The sequence below is a fragment of the Salvelinus sp. IW2-2015 genome, linkage group LG23 (genome assembly GCF_002910315.2).
Source record: "Salvelinus sp. IW2-2015 linkage group LG23, ASM291031v2, whole genome shotgun sequence".
Classification (NCBI taxonomy): Eukaryota; Metazoa; Chordata; class Actinopteri; order Salmoniformes; family Salmonidae; genus Salvelinus; species Salvelinus sp. IW2-2015.
This window is the reverse complement of record NC_036863.1, coordinates 23432805-23457693: the sequence shown is the minus strand read 5'-3', so window position 1 is coordinate 23457693 and position 24889 is coordinate 23432805. Positions and strand designations below refer to the sequence as shown.

The 24889-nt window shown below is 42.3% G+C and overlaps 1 pseudogene; it reads right to left on the bottom strand.

Moving 5' to 3' along the window:
* LOC111950517 (mediator of RNA polymerase II transcription subunit 13-like) overlaps nucleotides 1–24889 on the bottom strand; it is a 167437-nt pseudogene that overhangs the window by 128344 nt on the left and 14204 nt on the right.

The window sequence follows — 24889 nt, the reverse complement described above, 5'->3', positions numbered from 1 at the left end:
GTTATTGTTTATTAACTTTCTTGTGTTACTTTTTGATCAATTTTTTTTATTTTAGATTATTTTGGAAATGTTTTCTTGACTCTATTTCTTGAACTGCATTGTAAGTAAGCATTTCACCGTAAGGTCTACACCTGTTGTATTCGGCGCATGTGACAAATACAATTTGATTTGATTATTTGAAAACAACGCAACCATTCCTGAACCAGTAGTTAGGAGAACAGAAAAGTAATTCCTGAACCAGTAGTTAGGAGAACAGAAAAGTAATTAATTCCATTAATGGTCCGTATGTAGCCAAACGTAGCTGCTGCTCATTCCGTTTGACCGAAAAGTAATAAATGGTTAAAAAAAGAAAGTACGGCGTCCATAGAGACACATACCAGCTCTACTGGTAGTACTACTACTACCAGCAGTACGACACCTGCACCTGTCGATGACACAAGTTGTTCTGCTTCCACAGGCACATCCAATGCTAGTATTAGTAATTCTACATTTGTTGTTAGCACAGCTAGCATGGACACTGACAGTTGTGAATTTGATGCAGCCGAAGTGCAACTGCCCCCTTACCCGGGAAAGCACAGAACAACAGACAGGGACGTTGGACCATCAAAAGCAGCAAATATGATGAGAACTACATTGATTTGGGGTTCATTTATATTGGGTGAAGTGCCTTTCCTCAGCCACAGTGTGTTATAAGTGCAAAAGTACTATCTCACAACTTGATGAAACCTTCACTCTTGCGCAGACATTTAGAAACAAAAACAAGCCACAGGTGTTTTTTGAGCGAGAATAAAGACAACTTTCGAGTAGTAAGACATGCAGAAAAGAAACAGATGCCATTAAGAAGAAGGGGCAGTATCTTATATGGTGAGCTACCGAGTGGCTAGGACAGGCAAGCCCCATACTATTGTGGAGGACTTCATTCTTCCTGCTGCCGCGGATATGGCTGGGACAATGCTGGGGGAAAAGGCACAAAAAACTATACAGACATGCCTTCATCAAAGAAAACTGTTTCACGACGCATCAGTGACATGGCAGGAGATGTTTTGAAACAATTACTGCATCGCATACAAGCCAGTGAATTCTATGCGTTACAGTTGGATGAGTCAACAGACGTGGCGGGCCTGGTACATCTGGTATATGTCCATTACATTTATGGGAGGTCAATTAAGGACATCAAATGGACTTTGGTGGTCAAGATGTGTTGGTATCTGTACTGATGGCCCAAAAGCCATGACAGGGAGACATAGTGGAGTGGTAACGTGCGTGCAAGCAGTTGCTCCGGACGCCACTTGGGTACACTGCAGCATCCACCGAGAGGCTCTTGCTTCCAAGGGAATGCCTGACAGCTTGAAAGACGTTTTGGACACTACAGCAAAAATGGTTAACTTTGTTAAAGCAAGGCCCCTGAACTCTCATGTATTTTCTGCACTATGCAATGATACGTGGGCAGTGACCATGTAACGCTTTTACAACATAAAGAAGTGTGCTGGTTATCAAGGGGCAAAGTTGAGAGATGAGCTTAAAGTTTTCTTTACTGACCATCATTTTCACTTGTCTGACCGCTGGCATGATAATGAGTTTCTCACACGACTGGACTATCTGGGTGATGGTTTTTCTCGCCTGAGTGATCTGAATCTAGGATTACAGGGACTCGCACAACTATATTCAATGTGCGGGACAAAATTGAGGTCATGATTAAGAAGGTGGAGTGCTTCTCTGTCTGCATTAACAAGGACAACACACAGGTATTTCCATCATTGTATGATTTTTTGTGTGCAAATTAACTCAAGCTTACGGAAAATGTCAAATGTGAAAGAGCGAAGCACCTGAGTGAGTTGGGTGCGCAATTACGCAGGTACTTTCCCGAAACTGATGACACAAACAACTGGATGCGTTATCCCTTTCATGCCCTGCCTCCAGTCCACTTACCGATATCTGAAAAAGAGAGCCTCATCAAAATTGCAACAAGCTGTTCTGTGAAAATTGTATTTAATCAGAAGACACTGCCAGATTTCCGGATTGGGCTGCGCTCAGAGTATCCTGCCTTGGCAAATCGCAGTGTTTAAAGACACTGATGCCCTTTGCAACCACATACCTAGAGTTGAAGTCAGAAGTTTACATACACCTTAGCCAAATACATTTAAAATCAGTTTTTTCATAATTCCTGACATTTAATCATAGTAAAAATTTCCTGTCTTAGGTCATGTAGTTTTACCACTTTATTTTAAGAATGTGAAATGTCAGAGTAATAGTAGAGAGTGATTTATTTCAGCTTTWATTTCTTTCATCACATTCCCAGTGGGTCAGAAGTTTACATACACTCACTTAGTATTTGGTAGCATTGCCTTTAAATTCTTTKATTTGGGTCAAACGTTTCAGGTAGCCTTCCACAAGCTATCCACAATAAATTGGGTGAATTTTTGCCCATTCCTCCTGACAGAGCTGGTGTAACTGAGTCGGGTTTGTAGGCCTCCTTGCTCGCACACACTTTTTCAGTTCTGCCCACAAATGTTCTATAGGATTGAGGTCAGGGCTTTGTGATGGCCACTCCAATACCTTGACTTTGTTGTCCTTAAGCCATTTTGCCCCAACTTTGGAAGTATGCTTGGGGTCACTATCCATTTGGAAGACCCATTTGCGACCAAGCTTTAACTTCCTGACTGATGTCTTGAGATGTTGCTTCAATATATCCACGTAATTTTCCTTCTCATGATGCCATCTATTTTGTTAAGTGCACCAGTCCCTCCTGCAGCAAAGCACCCCCACAACATGATGCTGCCACGCCCGTGCTTCACGGTTGGGATGGTGTTCTTCGGCTTGCAAGCCTCCCCCTTTTTCCTCCAAACATAACGATGGTCATTATGGCAAAATAGTTATATTTTTGTTTCATCAGACCAGAGGACATTTCTCCAAAAAGTATGATCTTTGTCCCCATGTGCAGTTGCAAACCGTAGTCTGGTTTTTTTATGGCGGTTTTGGAGCAGTGGCTTCTTCCTTGCTGAACGGCCTGTCAGGTTATGTCGATATTGGACTCGTTTTACTGTGTTTCCTCCAGCATCTTCACACGGTCCTTTGCTGTTGTTCTGGGATTGATTTGCACTTTTCGCTCCAAAGTATGTTCATCTCTAGCAGACAGAACGCGTCTCCTTCCTGAGCGGTATGACGGCTACGTGGTCCCATGATGTTTATACTTGCGTACTATTGTTTGTACAGATGAACATGGTACCTTCAGGCGTTTGGAAATTGCTTCCAAGGATGAACCAGACTTGTGGAGGTCTACAATTTTTTTTCTGAGGTCTTGGCTGATTTCTTTTGTTTTTCCCATGATGTCAAGCTAAGAGGCACTGAGTTTGAAAGCAGGCCTTGAAATACATCCACAGGTACACCTCCAATTGACTCAAATGATGTCAGCTAGGCTATCTGAAGCTTCTAAAGCCATCATTTTCTGGAATTTTCCAAGCTGTTTAAAGGCACAGTCAACTTGGTGTATGTAAACTTCTGACCCACTGTAATTGTGATACAGTGAATTAAAAGTGAAATAATCTGTCTGTAAACAATTATGGGAAAAATGACTTGTGTCATGCACAAAGTAGATGTCCTAACCGACTTGCCAAAACTATAGTTTGTTAACAAGAAATGTGTGGAGTGGTTGAAAAACTTGTTTTAATGACTCCAACCTAAGTGTATGTAAACTTCCGACTTCAACTGTATGTGAGAGTGGATTCTTGGCCCTCGCTAGCATGAAAGCTAAATACAGGCAGACTGTGTGTGGGAAATGATTTAAGACTGAGACTCTCTCCAATACAACCCAACCCCTTGCAGAGTTATGTGCATCCGTTCAAGCACACCCTTCTCATTAACCTGTGGTGAGTTATTCACAATTTTCGATGAACAAATAAAAGTTTTATATGTAAGATGGTTAAATAAAGAGCAAGATTATTGATTATTATTATATTATTATTTGTGCTCTGGTCCTATAAGAGCTCTTTGTCACTTCCCACAAGCTGGGTTGTGACAAAAACTCACACTCATTGTTATGTTAAATAAAAGTATTGTATAGTGTGTGTGTGTGTGGCAGGCTTACAACGATGGCAAAAAACAAAATTTGAGAGTGCGCTGACCCTGGTGCTAGAGGGGGTACGCAGCTGGAGGTTGAATGTTTGAAGGGGTACAGGACTATAAAAGGTTTTGGAAGCACTGCTGTAAGGTATGTGTGATAAGGTGTACGGTATCYCCAACCTGGTAGATGGAGGCTCCCTGGGGGAAGAACAGCCATCTACGGTGGCTCCTCTAGGACAAATTTAACCTTGCCATGGTGAAAAACACACAGAGCTGGGAGACTTGGAGCTGGCCACTGGGGAGGTAAAGCAAAGAGCTCCTTCTCTCTCTCTCAATACTAGACCTGAGCAGCACCTCAGCACTGTGTACCTAACAGTCTAACAACTCAAACAATACTCTCGGGAAATAAACATCCTTATAATGTCCCAGTTAAATAGAAAGGATAATAAGCAACTTTTCCTCTTGAAAGATGGTGGTTAAAAGGTACAAGGCCTCCTCCTCAGATAGACCAGAGGTTCCGACCGGGCACAACATTAAAACACAAGCCATGTGTTATGAATGTCCGATCGTCATGGCTTTGCTCTTAGTCTGGCCTCTGTGGCCGAGCGGCTGGAACAGGAACAAACTGCTGAGTGAAGAACAACAACAACATCCTAAGGAGAACATGGCTGGTCTCTTTCTACGTGGCTGAAGATCTACAATATTTATACCCTGTCCCCATCCCCTTGCAGCACAGTGGGTGGAGACTGGAGAGAAAGGGCCTGGCTTGGCTGGCTGCGAATTCCAGGGCTGACTGAGGAAACCCCATTGTTCATTTTCCTCGACTGGGCCAGCCAGCAGAGGTAAAGAGAGAGAGAGCAGTGCTGCTGAGGTTAGGTGTTAGTAGTATGATTAGTTATGTGAAAATTAAGCCATTTTATTCCCATTCAAGCGCAAGAAAACATTGTGCTTTTTAATAAGGATTAATATTTCAGGGGCTCTGAAAAGACTGTCAAGGCTGGAACTTATGATGTTATCATCAGATAAAAATATTACAGCCATCAGATAATCAACTATGGCTGTTACCACAGTAGCACTGACTGAGTGTGAAACAACTAACCATAGAATCAACCACCACCATCCTGTGGCCCCAGCCAGCCAGTAGCTCCCAGATTTCACATCACATCACAATGATGCCTGCCTGCCTCACCCGATGGCATTTCCTGTGGTCACCTGATTTCCTGGGGTTTCTGGCAACAACATTTGAGACATTTGTCTAGTACAAAAACTAAAACACACAATACCTTGCCTGGGATGACTGCACTGTGACAACACCGTGAGTCCATCCAGTATGAAACAGAACAGAGCTCCCGTCTCCCCTAGCTTGTTAGTTAGGGTCTTTTATCATTCATTCCTCATTTGCCTTTCAATCCCTGCTCTGTGCTGATAACCACACCACACTGACTACCATTTAAGTATTTAATCTGCAGAAGCTTCACCTCAGAAATACATAGGCTATATTCACATTGAAATGAAAAGGGACAGGAAGTTTACATAAACAGAGCTCTAAGCCTCCATTGAAATATCAATACACACAAACATCTGGGAGAAATAGYGAGCTAGATGAAGTCGTGGGAGCCATGCAAAGGCAGTGACGGACTGAGTGTCACCACCTCGGTTGTTTTCTCCTCAGCAGCCGTGTACCTCCTCTTATGTAAGAGGCCAGACACTGACAGAGACAAATCCTGCCCACCAAATAGAGGGGAGAGGGGATGGCTCAGCCACTGCTGCGGCTCGACAACACATTTCCAGGGAGTACAGCCGACAGGGTATAGAAAACAGGCTTGACACTGTCTGTAGCCCTGCTCTCCAGTAAAAATCTTCACAACTTGATTTAACCAACGCAGGCAGCACACTTCTCTGTGGGAGATGACAGTGGGTATTGGGCTCAGGACAAAATCTACCCGGTAAGGGAGCAAGAGGGGCAGATTAATTGATTAATAGAGAGGAAGGGAAGAAGGGGGAACTGGGGAGAGAGGAAGGGAAGAAGGGGGAACTGGGGATGGGTATGAAGGCAGAACTGGGGAGGGGGAGGGAAGAAGGGGGAACTGGGGAGAGAGGAAGGGAAGAAGGAGGGGGAAACTGGGGAAGAGGGAAGGAAGAAGGGGGAACTGGGGAGAGAGGAGGAAAAGGGAAGAGAGGGGGAAGAAGGACTGGGATGGGGTAGAAGGCAGAACTGGGGAGAGAGGAATGGAAGAAGGGGGGAACTGGGGAGTGGGAAGAGAAGAAGGGGGAACTGGGTAATGGTAAGGAAGAAGGGGGAACTGGGGAGTGGTAAGGGAAGAAGGGGGAACTGGGGAGTGGAAGGGAAGAAGGGGGAACTGGGGAGTGGTAAAGGGAAGAGGGGGGAACTGGGGAGGGAAAAAGGGGGAACTGGGGAGTGGTAAGGGAAGAAGGGGGGAAGTGGGGAAGTGGGACGGGAAGAAGGGGGGAAGTGGGGAGTGGGAAGGGAAGAAGGGGGAAGTGGGGAGTGGGAATGGAGAAGGGGAAACTGGGGATTGAGGAAGGGAAGAAGGGGGGAAAGTGGGGAGTGGGAAGGGAAGAAGGGGGAAACTGGGGAGTGGGAAGGGAAGAAGGTGGAACTGGGGAGTTAGGAGGAGTGAGTAGGAGCATCTTACCTCTTATTAATGGGCTTCTCATCCTTCTTGTAGGGCTTGACGAACCATTTGCCGATGCGTACGAAGCTACGGTTCATGAGACACCGCTCCAGCAGGTTGTGGATGGCTTTGAACAGGAGCGTCCTGCACTCATAGGACAGACCACTCTCCCACACACCGTCTTCCTCAGCTATAGAGACAGACAGGAAGAGAGAGCGATAGGGTTAGAAACAGGACGGAGTGATTTTCTAAAAACAAATGTTTCATGTGTCTCGTCTTCATGCACTTTAGTGTTTCCGTTGGCATGAGATTAAACAAAAAAAAGTCAAGCCTTCAGTTTGAAAAGATGAACTGCTGCAGAGGCAGCAAGCAACTGGTAAAAAGGTTCAGTAGAGACACCTGCAGTGACCCTTAACTCCTGAAACAGCAGCAACTGCTAATCAGCTGCATCAAACATCATTTCTATGGCAATACGACACCCACACTGCTCAAATCATAGTCCAAATGTACCTTTTTTAGCCTAATAATGATGTTGGCAGAAGACTGCCTCAGAAGCAATGGTAAGCTATAGACTGTTTTTGGTACTTGGTAATTGGCAACTCTTCGGTAGCTAGCTAGAAATATGTTTAAATGTACAATCAGGGCTTTCCTCTGGTGGTGCTGATGTAGGCCTATGGTTGGGTAGTGGGGAGGTCCGGAGGGGGTCAGTACTTACCTTTTTTTTCTGCTGTACCTGCCAGTTCCTGAAACCTAGAATCTTAAATTATATCAAACAACATAGCAAACACAGAGGTCTTGTGTTTGATCCCAAATGATTGAGGTGGTCTCATTAGTTAGGTTTCCATCTAATTGGCGATAGATTTTAACGCAAATATTCTAGAATCTGCATAAAGAAAATATGCGCATTTTATCAACATTGGTGTTTCCACCKAATGGACTTGTTGCGGATAAAAATCAGCGTTTGATGATGTAGTGCACACAAAATTCACTTTTTTTTTAAGCTTGCATGTACCGAATAAAAATCTAAAGTTCAATGTGTTTCCATCGCATTTTCAACTCAAACGATCATTTAGTTACAAAAGCATGCCAATAGCCCCCCTTAATTCCAGTTATTGCGCTAACACTAGTTAGCGTTGGCTCGCGAAACTACATCTAACTGTATACTGGACAGACACATAAAAATGGTATCCAAAAGTTTTGCAAAATCCAGAAGTATCCCTTTAAATAGCAAATGTGCTATTCGGCCATTCGGCCATGAAGCCGAAACGTGTCGGTTTTAAAAAACTTTGTTTCTATTGAACATGCCATACTAATAAAGGCATTTTAATTAACTATATGAAGAATGCCTTGGTCCTCCTTTCTTTTTGATGAGCAAATGTGCCTACTTTGGTCATGGCACGTGCACTCTAGCCAACAGCTCACAGATACAGTGAGGGTAGGCTAGTCTACATCAGTGGTTCCCAAACTTTTATAGTCCCGTACCCCTTCAAACATTCAACCTCCAGCTGCGTACCCCCTCTAGCACCAGGGTCAGCGCACTCTCAAATGTTGGTTTTTGCCATTGTAAGCCTGCCACACACACTATACGATCAATTTCTTAAACATAAGAATGAGTGTGAGGTTTTGTCACAATACGGCTTGTGGAAAGTGACAAAGAGCTCTTATAGGACCAGGGCACAAATAATAATAATATAATAATAATCAATTATTTTGCACTTTATTTAGCCATTTTACATATACAACATTATTTATTCATCAAAAATTGTGAATAACTCACCACGGGTTAATGAGAAGGGTGTGCTTGAAAGGATGCTCATAACTCTGCAATGTTGAGTCTCAGATAATAAAAAATATATATATTCCACACACAGTCTGTGCCTGTATTTAGTTTTCATGCTCGTGAGGGCCGAGAATCCACTCTTACATACAGTGGAAAGAAAAAGTATGTATGTGAACCCTTTGGAAATACCTGGATTTCTGCATAGGTCATAACATTTGATCTGATCTTCATCTAGGTCACAACAATAGACAAACACAGTCTGCTTAAACTAATAACACAAACAATTATACGTTTTCATGTCTTTATTGAACACACCATGTAAACATTCACAGTGCAGGGTGGGAAAAGTATATGAACCCTTGGATGTAATAACTGGTTGACCCTCCTTTTGCAGCAATAACCTCAACCAAATGTTTTCTGTAGTTGCAGATCAGACCTGCTCAACGGTCAGGAGGAATTTTGGACCACTCCTCTTTACAAAACTGTTTCAGTTCAGCAATTTTCTTGGGATGTCTGGTGTGAAATGTCCTCAAGGTCATGCCACAGCATCTCAATCGGGAGGTCAAGACTCTGACTGGGACACTCCAGAAGGCGTATTTTCTTCTGTTGAAGCCATTCTGTTGTTGATTTACTTCTGTGTTTTGGGTCGTTGTCCTGTTGCATCACCCAACTTCTGTTGAGCTTCAATTGGTGGCCTAACATTCTCCTGCAAAATGTCTTGATAAACTTGGAAATTAATTTTTCCATCGATGATAGCAAGCTGTCCAGGCCCTGAGGCAGCAAAGCAGCCTCAAACTATGATGCTCCCTCCACCATACTTTACAGTTGGGATGAAGTTTTGATGTTGGTGTGCTGTGCCTGTATTTCTCCACACATAGTGTTGTTTGTTCCTTCCAAACAACTCCAGTGTAGTTTCATCTGTCCGCAGAATATTTTGCCAGTAGCGCTGTGGAACATCCAGGTGCACTTTTGCAAACTTCAGACGTGCAGCAATGTTCACGTATCGTAGACTTGTCGACAGAGATGTTAGCATGTTCCAGAGATTTCTGTAAGTCTTTAGCTGACACTCTATGATTCTTCTTAACATCAATGAGCATTCTGCGCTGTGCTCTTGCAGTCATCTTTGCAGCACAGTGCAATAATCTGAGACGGCGCTCAGAACAAGGCAAATTAGCCGCCATGTTGGAGTCAACAGAAATGACATGATAAATATTCCCTTACCTTTGATGATCTTCATCAGAATGCACTCCCAGGAATCCCAGGTCCACAATAAATGCTTGATTTGTTCGATAATGTCCGTTATTTATGTCTAATTAGCTACTTTGGTTAGCGCGTTTGGTAAACAATTCCAAAGTCACGAAGCGCGTTCACTAAAACGTGACGAAATGTCCAAAAGTTCCATAACAGTCAGTAGAAACATGTCAAACGATGTATTGAATTAATCTTTAGAATGTTGTTAACATAAATCTTGAATAACGTTCCAACCGGAGAATTACATTGACTTCAGATGAGCGATGGAACGGAGCTCACTCTCATGTGAACGCGCATGGTCAGCTCATTGCACTCTGGGAGAGACCTTACTCAATCCCCTCTCATTCGCCCCCACTTCACAGTAGAACCATCAAACAAGGTTCTAAAGACTGTTGACATCTAGTGGAAGCCTTAGGAAGTGCAATATGACCCCATAGACACTGTGTATTCGATTTGATAAACTACAAACCTCAGATTTCCCACTTCCTGGTTGGATTTTTCTCTGCCATATGATTTCTGTTATACTCACAGACATCATTCAAACAGTTTAAGAAACTTCATAGTGTTTTCTATCCAAATCTACTAATAATATGCATATATTAGCAACTGCCCCTTGACAACCAGCGCACTTCTGTATGTTGTAAAAGTGTTACATGGTCGCTGCCCATATCATTGCATAATGCAGAAACAGTTTAAAGGTAAACTGAGGTTTTTGGATATAAATATGAACTTGATTGAACAAAACATACATGTATTGCGTAACATGTTGTCCCGGGAGTGTCATTTGATGAAGAATATCAAAGATTAGAGATTAATTTCATCTCTGCTTTTTGTGACTCCTCTCTTTGTTTGGAAAATCGCTGTATGCTTTCTGTGACTAGTTGCTGACCTAACATAATGATATGTTCCGCTTTCGCCGAAAAGCCTTTTTGAAATCGGACACTGTGGTTGGATTAATGAGAATTTTATCTTTAAAATGGTGTCTAATACTTTTATGTTTGAGAAATTTGATTGGCTGTTGGCTGTTGGCGAGGGGTTCGCTAGCGGAACCCCGTTCCCAGACAGGTTAACTGACTTGCCTAGTTAAATAAAGGTAAAATTTTAAAAAATTAAGTGGACTGGAGGCAGGGCATGAAAGGGATAATGAATCCAGTTGTTTGTGTCGTCTGTTTCGGGAAAGTACCTGCGTAATTGCGCACCCAACTCACTCAGGCGCTTTGCTCTTTCACATTTAACATTGTCCATAAGCTTGAGTTCATTTGCACACAAAAAAATCATACAATGATGGAAATACCTGTGTGTTGTCCTTGTTAATGCAGACAGAAAAGAGCTCCAACTTTTTAATCATAGCCTCAATTTTGTCCCGCACATTGAATATAGTTGTGGAGAGACCCTGTAATCCTAGATTCAGATCATTCAGGTGAGAAAAAACATCACCCAGATATGCCAGTCGTGTGAGAAACTCGTCATCATGCAAGCGGTCAGACAAGTGAAAATGATGGTCAGTAAAGAAAACGTTAAACTCATCTCTCAATTCAAAAACATGTGTCAATACGTTGCCACTTGACAACCAGCGCACTTCTGTATGTTGTAAAAGTGTTACATGGTCGCTGCCCATATCATTGCATAATGCAGAAAATACACAAGAGTTCAGGGGCCTTGCTTTAACAAAGTTAATCATTTTCACTGTAGTGTCCAAAACATCTTTCAAGCTGTCAGGCATTCCCTTGGCAGCAAAAGCCTCTCGGTGGATGCTGCAGTGTACCCAAGTGGCGTCGGGAGCAACTGCTTGCGTGCGCGTTACCAATCCACTATGTCTCCGTCATGGCTTTTGCGCCATCAGTACAGATACCAACACATCTTGACTACCAAAGTCCATTTGATGTCACAAAGCTGTCCAGTACTTTAAAAAATATTATATCATGTTGTCCTGGTTTCCAGTGGTTTGCAGAAGAGGATGTCTTCCTTAATTGACCCCCCATAAATGTAACGGACATATAGCAGGAGCTGTGCCAGGCCCGCCACATCCAGCTGTAACGCATAGAATTCACTGGCTTGTATGCGAAGCAGTAATTGTTTCAAAACATCTCCTGCCATGTCACTGATGTGTTGTGAAACAGTGTTGTTTGATTAAGTAATTGTCTGTATAGTTTTGTGGGCCTTTTCCCCCAGCATTGTCTCAGACATATATGCGGCAGCAGGAAGAATTAAGTCCTCCACAATAGTATGGGGCTTGCCTGTCCTAGACACCTGGTAGCTCACCATGTAAGARGCTTATAGCCCCTTATAGCCCCTATTAATGGTATCTGTTGCTTTTATACATGTCTTACTACTCGAAAGTCGTCTTTATTCTCGCTCAAAAAACTCCTGTGGCTTATTTTTCAAATTGTCATGTTTCGTTTCTAAATGTCTGCGCAAGAGTATAGGTTTCCCGCGAAATAATAATGGTTAATGTGATTGGATGTTAATTATTTGACTAGGCTACCTGTATTTGACATTGTGTTGTTATTTCGCTAAACACTAGGTGGTTTAATTTTATTTTTGGAAGTTAAATTAGGCTACTCAGGCGAGAGAAAAACCTCGCCCAAATGCACAGCGCCAGTGGAAAACATAAATGTACTGTTTGAAAATTGTATTCATTTTTTAAAATGTGAATTACATTTTTATTTGGCGCACCCACCGATGCCATTGCGTACCCCAGTTTGGGAATACCTGGTCTACATMATGAGATTATTGTGGATAAGTGCGAGAATATTTTATTTGTCAAATGGCAGTCAAGCATCGATCATCATTTCACCAGAATAAGACCCTTGATATTTTTGGGGAAAATCACCTTGCACTTTCACCACCCTGTGAAGTTTATCATAACTTATTCCATCTGTAGCCTAATAAAAAGCATGGTTTCCTGAGTAATAGTGGGAGGACGACACACCATATCATCGCGTGACTTCAAGTTTACTTTGATATGATAGTTATTATAAAAATATTTGCGGCATAAAGGCGTTTCCACCCACATTTCTTGCATAATTAATTTACAGACACAAAAAGATCCCACCATATRGAACGAACAAATTATCTGTTGACATTTGTAAAATTGTAGCGAAACTTCCTGTTTTTATATACYGTATGGCTTTACACGCATAAAAACTGTGGATGGTAATGTGGTTAATGTCACTTTAAAATGTTTCTATGTTAAATTTAGGAGTAATTATTATTCTAATTAATATTATGTGGATAATCTTGTGAAAATGTGAACTGACTTTTTAATTTTGTTTGGGGATAAAATTATGAATAATTAAATGACTGGATGAAATGTGCTATTCTAGCTTACTATAGGCTATTAGGAATATGAAACGAACTAGGCCTATATGAGCTTGTTCCAGATCTCCAACATCTCCCTGACCTAATCCATCAAGCTAGGTCTGACAACTAGGCTACCATACATTCAACATGCCTTGTTGTCATTGATGAATTTACTTTTATGAGTCTAAAGCAGATGCCTAGCAGAGGTGAAGGGGATCAAAAGATCAGACAGGCAGAGGGGGGYAGTTGATGTGAGCTATGTCTTGCAGCTACACTATGCACACTGCATAGAAACAAAATAAAGTTATTATATAATAAGGGGCGGCAGGTAGCCTAGTGGTTAGAGCGTTGGGCCAGTAACCGAAAGGTTGCTAGATCGAACCCCTGAACTGACAAGGTAAAAATCTGTTGTTCTGCCCCTGAACAAGGCAGTTAACCCACTGTTCCTAGGCTGTCATTGTAATTAAGAATTTGCTCTTAACTGACTTGCCTAGTTAAATAAAAAAATTATATAATTCAAAATTGTATCATACAGACATAAAAGATTCTGCAGGAGGCAGATGACAATCACAAACTATAGCCTACTACTTCAAAGGGCAGCATTTTGTACCTGGCATCTAAAAATAGAGATTCGAAACTCTTAATTTCCTGATATGCAAAATAGCCAGTCAGTTTAGTGGCATCTGAAAATKACATGTTGACCGTAAGCAAGCAAGAGGGAAAGACAAACTATAACAGGAAATGTATTTTCCTACATCCAAAAACCCAAAGCAAGTCATTTTCTTTGCAGCAGACAGAAAACAGACAACCTAGCTACAATTCACCACATGTTTCCATTCATGACTCAAGTGTGTCTGAGCCCAGTTAGAGGAGTCAAGTGAAAACGCTGTTGCAGGCTGGCTGATGGTAGATAGAGATAGCAGCTCCAGATGCARTGTTTTTGCCTGGTCCCTGATCTGTTTGTGCAGTCTTGTCAAACTCCTTTGGTCATTGTCACTTGATGCCTTAGAGAACAAGGGCTCCTGCTTGATGGTGCAGAGAATACCACACAAGACAGCAAATGTTTTCTATCCTGGTCCCGGATCTGTTTGTGCCGTCTTGACAATGACCATAGGATTTGGCAAGACAGCACAAACAGATCAGGGAGCGGACTAGCACTGTCTTTATTACCTGACTGTAATAGTAGTGGGGTTTGTTTCTGGATCCTGCTCGGCTGTGGCCTGGATGCTCTGCTAATCTCATTAACAGCCACTGTGAGACATCTTAGAGCACTTAAGCTTGTTTTATACATGTCTCCAGCAAACATCTTTCTCCCAGTGTGCAGCGCCGATCAGCACAGAAAAAAATAAACACCAGACATGACCACGAGACATTATCCCACATATCTTATTTGACAAGACGTTGTTCCTTAATGTGGTGAGACTCACACGGAACCCAAACCGGCTGCGCGCGTGCGCCATCGTGCATAAATGTATTTTGTCCCCCTACACCAAACGCGATCACGACACGCAGGTTAAAATGTCAAAACAAACTCTGAACCAATTATATTAATTTGGGGACAGGTCGAAAAGCATTAAACATTTATGGCAATTTAGCTAGTTAGCTTGCACTTGCTAGCTAATTTGTCCTATTTAGCTACTAGCATGCTGTTGCTAGTTAATTTGTCCTGGGATATAAACATTAGGTTGTTATTTTACCTGAAATGCACAAGGTCCTCTACTCCGACAATTAATCCACACATAAAACGATCAACCGAATCGTTTCTAGTCATCTCTCCTTCCAGGCTTTTTCATCTTTGAACTTATATTGTGATTGGCATCTAAACTTTCATAGTATTACCACGACAACCGGCAACACAGTTCGTCTTTCAATCACCCACGTGGGTATAACCAATGAGGAGATGGCACGTGGGTACCTGCTTCTATAAACCAATGAGGAGATGGGAGAGGCAGGACTTGCAGAGCGATCTGCGTCAGAAATAGAAAGGACTTCTATTTTAGCCCTTGGCAACGCAGACGCTCGTTGACGCGTGCGAGCAGTGTGGGTGCAATAATTGAATAACATAGATTTCTAAATTTATTTTGCAACGCTCGCACACGCGACGTGAGCGGTGTAGTCAGGGTATCAGCACTGAGCAGCTAGCTACCAAACTATGCAACTATAAACTTCAGGTCAATTAAAATGTATTAGACCTACATTCTTAAATGGAGACAGATTAGTTTAGTTAGGTGAGAAGAAAGTCAACACAGACATAAACATACATCAATGATTATAGTGTCTCTCTGCCTTTGAAAGAGGAATTTAAACTGTGTTTCCTTTGTCCCCCATATCAATAGTAAGTGAAGTTCTATGGTAAAGCAGCAAGTGCTGAACAGCTTGTTTAAGGGAATCTGGGCTATATATTTTTCAGGACTGTAGCCTTTTCCTGTAGCCCTAATGGGTGGAATGTTATTAATATTTTTCATAACTACTATACATTATTTCAAAAGACCCGCCGAAAATCCAGTGTTTTTATGTCAAYCGGTTTTGTTATATCTCAGTCTTCTGTGAAGTATAATATTGGGACGCAAACTCAAAATGTAATACATTTCAACTCTAGATCTGACATGGTACAGGTGTTTTTTAAGCCCTTAACCACGTGTGTGAGGTGTAAACGTTTGTTTTAAAGTAGATTTGTTTAAGACTACCAAGAAAAACTGTGTGACCCTGATTTAGTCCACTGCAGAAAAAGGTTAAGTAGAGGGCCAGCTATATTTCACTGGTGCACTTGTAAACAACCGCAAGAGAAACTTAAAAAGGGCTGAAGCACAAAGCTGTCTATCCACTCTGGAGAGAGAGCTTGACCTTGTTTRTCATATCTCTAGTCTACCCTTCTACCATCTACTATAAAACATCTCACATTCTTCAATTCCTTTTTACCCCTCTTTCAGAAGCTTTTCCTTAGCCCCTCTGGTCACTGTGAYCAATATTCCAAACCTATCTCTGATTCTGCTCAAAGAAGACAATCCTGAAAAGTGTGTTGAGAGGAGTGGGTTTCCAGCAAAAAGTGTGTGTTTAGAGATTACAAATGTAATGTGGATGTTCCAAACGTGCACATCAGTGYCTTGTATGCATGGAGGCCTGGAGATGCTAAATGTGTTAATGTTAATTAACGGTAAATTACCGTGAGACCGGCAGTCATTTACATGGCAATAACCGGCTGACAAAATGTCATGACCGTCACGGCCCTAGACGTGATTCCTTGTTCCACATTATATATTTCTATCTGAACTAGAGGTCGACCGATTAATTGGCATGGCCGATTAATTAGGGCCGATTTCAAGTTTTCATAAGAATAGGTAATCAGCCTTTTTGGACACCGATTATGGCCGATTACATTGCAATCCACGAGGAAACTGCGTGGCAGGCTGACCACCTGTTACGCAAGCGCAGCGTCAAAAGGACCTTGTGGAAGCAAGGAGCCAAGGTAAGTTGCTAGCTAGCATTAAAATCAATACACATAAGTATATTTTTTTAAACCTGCATATTTAGTTAAAAGAGATTCATGTTAGCAGGCAATATTAACTAGGGAAATTGTGTCACTTCTCTTGCGTTCAGCGCAAACAGAGTCAGGGTATATGCAACTGTTTGGGCCACTCGTTGGCTCATTGCGAACTGTGTGAAGACCGTAATTAATGGTTGTGCAATGTAACAGCAATATTTAGACTTAGGGCTGCCACCCGTTCGATAAAATACGGAACGGTTCCGTATTTCACTGAAAGAATAAACCTTTAGTTTTTTCTAAATGAGCTTCCGGATTTGACCATATTAATGACCAAAGGCTCATATTTCTGTGTTTATTATATTATAATTAAGTCAATGATTTGACATTTGATAGAGCAGTCTGACTGAGTGGTGGCAGGGCAGCAGCAGGCTTGTAAGCATTCATTCAAACAGCACGTTACTGCGTTTTGCCAGCAACTCTTAGCAATGCTTCAAGCCTATCAACTCCCGAGATTAGGCTGGTGTAACCGATGTGAAATGGCTAGCTAGTTAGCGGGGTGCGCGCTAATAGCGTTTCAAACGTCACTCGCTCTGAGACTTGTTTGTTGGCGCTAAGGGGTGAATGTAAAAGGGCATAGGCTTGGAGGGGGTCAGTCCCTCCAGCCACAGGTCTCTATGCTCTGGTAATGAAATCTGCAGTTGGTCGCTCATTAAACACCAAGATTAATGTCTTGTGATACACAGGCCTCCAGGAGACTCTTCCTTCCAGGCTAGACAGAGGATCTTTTCCCCCCTCTTTCTATTTCTCTCTTCCCACCCTTCCTCCTCTCCTTCCCATCCATCCACAAGCAGCAGAGAGAGTGGGACCAGTGGTGGTAGTCTGGTTACCAGTTTTTTTTTTTATATTCCACTCATTGTACTCTGTGTCTTTGGCAAATGACACGGAGTACAAGGAGTGGAATGCAACATATTAACAGAGGCTGGCAACCAGGCAAACATTTTTCCAAGCAAAATACTGTAAATCCGATGTGAACGCAGTAATAGCGAGTCAAGGGGGTTGATGTGTTTTGTGCTTTGGGTTCCACAAAGTCTCAATTACTAATTAAGTATGGCCTCATCCCTCCCAGTCCCCGTCCTCATCTGCGCTGCACCACACCAGTCCCACAGCCCCCCAGCCAGCCAACAGAGATCCATCAGATAACAGGGAGAGGGAGGGGGTCACATTCAGGAGATTACACCTTAAAAATGGATCCCAACGCACAAAAGGCATCAACTCCACTGACTTGCTCTTACTGCTTTCACATAGGATTTATGGTATTTTGCCTGTAAAAAAAGATTTTACCACAATCTTGCCTTCATAAGCCGTTTATACCTCCCATCCGCATGCCGGGACGAGTGGTAGTAGGTGTGTGAAGATGTGGGTCCATTGAGAATATACACCATCAAATATACACCGCGGCTCGTGGGAAGTGACAAAGAGCTCTTATAGGACCAGGGCACAAATAATAAATAATAATAATCAATCATTTTGCTCTTTATTTAACAATCTTACATATAAACTTTATTTGTTCATTGAAAATTGTGAATAACTCACCACAGGTTAATGAGAAGGGTGTGCTTGAAAGGATGCTCATAACTCTGCAATGTTGGGTTGTATTGGAAAGAGTCTCAGTCTTAAATCATTTTCCACATGATTTTCCACTAAATACAGTCTGTGCTTGTATTTAGTTTTCATGCTAGTGAGGGCCAAGAATCTCTCACACTCTCACATAGGTACGTGGTTGCAAAGGGCATCAGTGTCTTAACAGCACAATTTGCCAAGCGCAGCCCAATCCAGAAATCTGTCAGTGGCTTCTGATTAAATTRATTTTTCACAGAACCGCTTGTTGCAATTTCGAGGAGGCTTGTTCAGATATCGGTAAGTGAACTGGAGGCAGGGCATGAAATGGATAACGAATCCAGTTGTTTGTGTCATCAGTTTCGGGAAAGTACCTGAGTAATTGCGCACCCAACTCACTCAGGTGCTTTGCTATATCACATTTACATTGTCCGTAAGCTTGAGTTCATTTGCACACAAAAAAAACATACAATGATGGAAAGACCTGTGTGTTGTCCTTGTTAATGCAGGCAGAGATGAGCTCCAACTTCTTAAATCATAGCCTCAATTTTGTCCCGCACATTGAATATAGTTGTGGAGAGTCCCTGTAATCCTAGATTCAGATCATTCAGGCAAGAAAAAACATCACCCAGATAGGCCAGTCGTGTGAGAAACTCATCATCATGCAAGTGGTCAGACAAGTGAAAATGATGGTCAGTAAAGAAAATTTTAAGCTCGTCTCTCAATTCAAAAACACGTGTCAATACTTTGCCCCTTGATAACCAGTGCTGTATGTTGTAAAAGCGTTACATGGTCGCTGCCCATTTCATTGCATAGTGCAGAAAATACATGAAAGTTCAGGGGCCTTGATTTAACAAAGTTAATAATTTTCACTGTAGTGTCCAAAACGTCTTTCAAGCTGTCAGGCATTCCCTTGGCAGCAAGCACTGCAGTGTACCCAAGTGGCGTCGGGAGCAACTGCTTGCACGCGCGTCACCACTCCACTATGTCTCCCTGTCATGGCTTTTGCACCATCAGTACAGATACCAACATGAGCAGCAGCTACGTTTGGCTACATACGGACCATTAGTGGAATTCCCGCGAGAGAGTAACGGTTAATGTGATTGGATGTWAATMATTTGARTAGGCTACCTGTATRTGACATTGTGTTGTTATTTCGCTGAACACTAGATAGTTTAATTTTATTTTTGGCAGTGAAACAAGGCTACTCAGGCGAGAAGAAAAACCTCACCCAAATTTATAGCCCCGTTGGAAAATATAAATGGACTGTTTGAAAATGTGAAGAAAAATTAAAGGTAAAATAAAAAAATTGGGCGTACCCCCTACGCGATCGAGCAAAATAATAGGCCTACTCTTGATTTAGGCTACATTATTGCATGCTAAATGTTTCTGATTAGTGATAGATGAGACAACAAATAGATAGACAATGAAGTCATAGGCATTTGGTCTTGAGTAGGCCTAGGCTAGGCTATTAAGCGACAGCGAGTGAAGAGCAAATTAACCCACTTGTTAAACTACATAACATGGCATGTTATAATAAATGAGCCAACTAGACAGATGATCATGAGTAGAGGTCGACCGATTAATCGGAATGGCCGATTAATTGGGCCGATTTCAAGTTTTCATAACAATCGGTAATGGCCATTTTTGGACACCGATTGTGGTCGATTACATTGCACTCCACGAGGAGACTGCGTGGCAGGCTGACTACCTGTTACGTAAGGTAAATTGATAGCTAGCATTAATCTTATCTTATAAAAAACAATCAATCAATCTTAACATAATCACTAGTTAACTACACACGGTTGATGATATTACTAGTTTATCTAGCTTGTCCTGCGTTGCATATAATCGATGCGGTGGCTGTTAATTTCTCATCGAATCACAGCCTACTTTGCCAAACAGGTGATGATTTAACAAGCGCATTCGCGAAAAAAGCACTGTCGTTGCACCAGTGTGTACCTAACCATAAACATCAATGCCTTTCTTTAAAATCAATACACAAGTATATATCTTTAAACCTGCATATTTAGTTAATATTGCCTGCTAACATGAATTTCTTTTAACTAGGGAAATTGTGTCACTTCTCGAAAATGTTTTGTTTACGAAATGATGGTTTCCGGATTTGATCATATGTATGACCTAAGGCTCATATTTCTGTGTGTTATTATGTTATAATAAGTCTATGAGTTGATATTTGATAGAGCAGTCTGACTGAGCGGTGGTAGACAGCAGCAGGCTCGTAGGCATTCATTCAAACAGCACTTTCCTGCATTTGCCAGCAGCTCTTCGCTGTGCTTCAAGCACTGAGCTGTTTATGACTTCAAGCCTATCAACTCCCGAGATTAGCCTGGTGTAACCGATGTGAAATGGCTAGCTAGTTAGCGGGGTGCGCGCTAATAGCGTTTCAATCGGTGACGTCACTCGCTCTGAGACCTTGAAATAGCTGTTCCCCTTGCTCTGCAAGGGCTGTGGCTTTTGTGGAGCGATGGGTAACGATGCTTCGAGGATGGCTGTTGTCGATGTGTCCCTGGTTTGAGCGAGGAGAGGGACGGAAGCTATACTGTTCCACTGGCAATACTATAGTGCCTATAAGAACATCCAATAGTCAAAGGTATATGAAATACAAATGGTATAGAGAGAAATAGTCCTATAATAACTACAACCTAAAACTTCTTACCTGTGAATATTGAAGACTCATGTTAAAAGGAACCAGCTTTCTCATGTTCTGAGCAAGGAACTTAAACATTAGCTTTTTTACATGGCACATATTGCTCTTTTACTTTCTTCTCCAAAACTTTGTTTTTGCATTATTTAAACCAAATTGAACATGTTTCATTATCTATTTGAGGCTAAATTGATTTTATTGATGTATTATATTAAGTTAAAATAAAAGTGTTCATTCAGTATTGTTGTAATTGTCATTATTACAATATAAAAAAATATAAATCGGCCGACTTAAATCGGTATCAGCTTTTTTATCAAGACGTGTCTCCAATCAACATGGTGCTAAAATTATAATCTAGTTGACCACATGCTGGTAGGCTATTGCTTCAAATGTATTACAAGGATTGGATGACTTTGGTAAAGTCTTCAATTGCATTAACCTACTTTATTCCAATATTTTTGTAATTCTGTGATATTTATTCCCACAATAATTCTTTATAGAGCCATCCAGTGCATGCCTAGTAGTTGGCTATACGAATAGATGGGAAAAGTGGCATGCCTTGCAAAGTTTAAAACAGGTAACAGGGTGTTGCCTAGCAACCCAACCATCAAAAGTTTAAGAGCGTAGTGCATGCTAATGCCGCCTCAGCATTGTGTCTACTTTTCACACTAAACCGTAGGCAGAACTTTACTGAAATGATTAATAGGTTGTTTGGCGGAAATAAAGATATTGGCTTTGATATCGTCAATCCTTTACAGATATAAAGAAAAGACAGAAAAAGTTGGCGGTACGGTAAAGTTGCCGGGAAAAACACCTTAGTGCGAAAGGGATATATCCCTCTTTCTGAAAAGCCAAATACAAGCCAGTAGAGTAGACGTATCAGTTTATTTGTCTTTGCAGCATTGACACAGAGAACAGAGTAAAACTGAAGKACCCAGAATCCTTAGCCTGGGTTAATAGGGCATATCGCTCACCAATTATCTTAGACCCACATCAACAGCCCTGCCGCTACACTGCTGCTTTTGCAACCACAACCAACCCTAATTTAAACAACTTCAAGCAATAGGCCTACTATGTGTAATCGAGAACAGTTACAACTTGATTGTGTTTAAACTGTTTGCGGAACACCTGGGTGGGAAAACATAAAACATTTTCCTCAGGTGTGGCCAGATAACAATTTATAACCTGGTAATAGAATACATACACATTTCTATGCGTTGAAATGTGTGCAACAGGAATATTTTTTGGGGGACATACACTCCCCTCCATATGGATTTGGACAGTATTTGCTCTAGGGCTGTCCCCAACTAATTACAATCTTGGTCGACCGAAAGTCGTCTGTTCTTTCGACCAAGCGATTGGTCAAATGTTTTTACTGTGTATTCTTCCATATTTAAACACACTATGTGTCTTAATAAAATCAACTATATGCATTGAGCTTGTCTGATGCTTTAAGCTTACTGTTTGATGAAATAAGACACAAACGACTCAAGAGGGAGCCAGAGATCTAGATAACCAGAAGAGGAAAAAACTTAACCTGACCCAAACATTCTCCTCCCGCTCCTGCTGGCCTTCACAGACTCTGCCATTATGCTGCCAAAGTTGCTGGTAATAYGCTACACAAGGAGTCGGCAACCTTTCTCACATGGAATGCCAATTTTCTTACAATTTCTACCGATCTGTGTGCCAGTTATGATTTTCATATGCACATTTTCGTGGACCTGTTTAATTTAATTTATAATGACGTCTTCATACCTCAAAATCGTTGTCATTTGGTTAATCAAAATTCAATCCAAATCTAAATGAAAATGATACATAACTAAAAAGTAACTTATATTGCCATTGCCAACTATGTCAAAATAGCCTACATAAAGCCAACAAAGAAAAACATTGCAGCCTGCAGGTAGAAAATATCCAGATAAAAATAAATATCCTAGAAATCACATTGGCTACGCATGGCCTGTCTGCAACGAACTTGAAACAACTATTAACTTGGGTTTGGCCAGAAGCTTGCACTAGCGAACTTGCGAGATTTAATCAAATATTCTGGGCCCTCAGTTTCCCACGCCAGTGAGCTTGGGACAGACACAGCTGTAGGCTATTTGCACAAGGGATAAGAAGCAGTGCTTAACTTGGGCAAGAGCTCACCGGAGCTGAGTACCGACACCTCAAATATTCTACTGCTTGAGCTCCTGTTCCTCTTATAGAATATTAGCTCAAAAGTATTGTGGAGCTCCTGCAACTAAATACAAACAGTACCAGCACCCAAAATGAGGACCGGAACCTATTTCAGTGCAAGTCAAGCTCTTATAAGATGTAATCAGGAAGGCCTATTTTATGACGTTTTCACTGGATCAGAGCATGCCATTTTCCCTTTCACGCTGAGTGGTTATCGAAAGGGAGTGCACTGGAAAGGTTTTAKAAATATATTGAGAAACTATTTTCTCAATGGATGTAAAAACAAACTTTGTTTGCTTGCTGTTTGAGGTGAAGAAAACATTACTTTGAGAAGCTCCACAGCTTATTAGTGGTGGTGAATTAAGCCAATCAGAAATACTATCAGATCCCAAATGGTCACATTAATATGCCTACATTTGTACGCAGGCGAGGTAGCCTATAGGCCTACTTCTGTCACGTTCGTTGGAATAATGATCGGACCAAGGCGCAGCAGATGTTGAGTTCCACATAATTTAATGAATAAAGTGAAACTTAGCAAAGACAAAAACAAATAAACAATAAACTAACAACGAACCGTGACTACAGAGATGCTACGTGCACTAACTCAAAACAATATCCCATCAAACACAGGTGGAAAAAGGCTACCTAAATATGATCCCCAATTAGAGACAACGATTACCAGCTGCCTCTAATTGGGTGTCATACGAATCACCAACATAGAAATAATAACCCAGAACCTCACATAGAAATAACTGACTAGAACACCCCCAGTCGCGCCCTTAACTACTATACCATAGAAAAACAAAGGCTCTCTATGGTCAAGTGACAGTACCCCCCCCCCCCAAAGGTGCGGACCCTGGCCGCAAAACCCGAAACCAAATGGGGTGGGGAGGGGTGATTAGTGTGGCGCAGTGGTCTAGGGCACTGCATCGCAGTGCTAGCTGCGCCACCAGAGTCTCTGGGTTCGCGCCCAGGCTCTGTCGCAGCCGGCCGCAACCGGGAGATCCGTGGGGCGACGCACAATTGGCATAGCGTCGTCCGGGTTAGGGAGGGTTTGGCCGGTAGGGATGGTTCGGCCGGTAGGGATATCKTTGTCTCAGTATGTAAAAAAATAAAGAAAAATAATAATATGTAATAAAATGTATGCACTCTACTGTAAGTCGCTCTGGATAAGAGCGTCTGCTCTTGGCCGGTAGGGATATCCTTGTCTCAGTATGTAAAAATGTAATAAAATGTATGCACTCTACTGTAAGTCGCTCTGGATAAGAGCGTCTGCTAAATGACTAAAATGTAATGTAAAATGTAGTGTCGGTGGCGGCTCTGGTGCGGGATGAAGAAACCGCTCATCCTGCGGATCCGCCAGCATCGGGAGCGGCTCTGGTGCGGGACGAAGAACCCGCTCAGCTCGTGGATCCGCCAGCTTTGGTGGCGGCTCTGGTGCGGGCCGAAGAACCCACTCATCCCGTGGATCCAGCCATGGACCCGGGCTGAACACTTGGACTGGACCTCYGTGTCAAGGAAGGCTCCTGCCATGGAGCGGGACTGGACACCAGATCTGGACTGGACAACAGTGCAGAAGAAGGCTCCTGCCATGGATCAGGACTGGACGCCGTATCTGGACTGAGCACCGGRGCAGGAGAAGGCTCCGGCCATGGAGCTGGACCGGACGCCGTGCCTGGACTGGGCATCGGCGCAGGGGAATGCTCCCGCCATGGAGCGGGACTGGACGCTGTGCCTGGACTTGGGCACCACCGCAAAAGCAACCCACTTGAGTGGGTTGAGTCACTGACGTGATCTTCCTGTCTGGGTAGGCGCCCCCCCCTTGGTTTGTGCCGTGGCGGAGATCTTTGTGGGCTATACTGGGCCTTGTCTCAGGATGGTAAGTTGGTGGTTGAAGATTTCCCTCTAGTGGT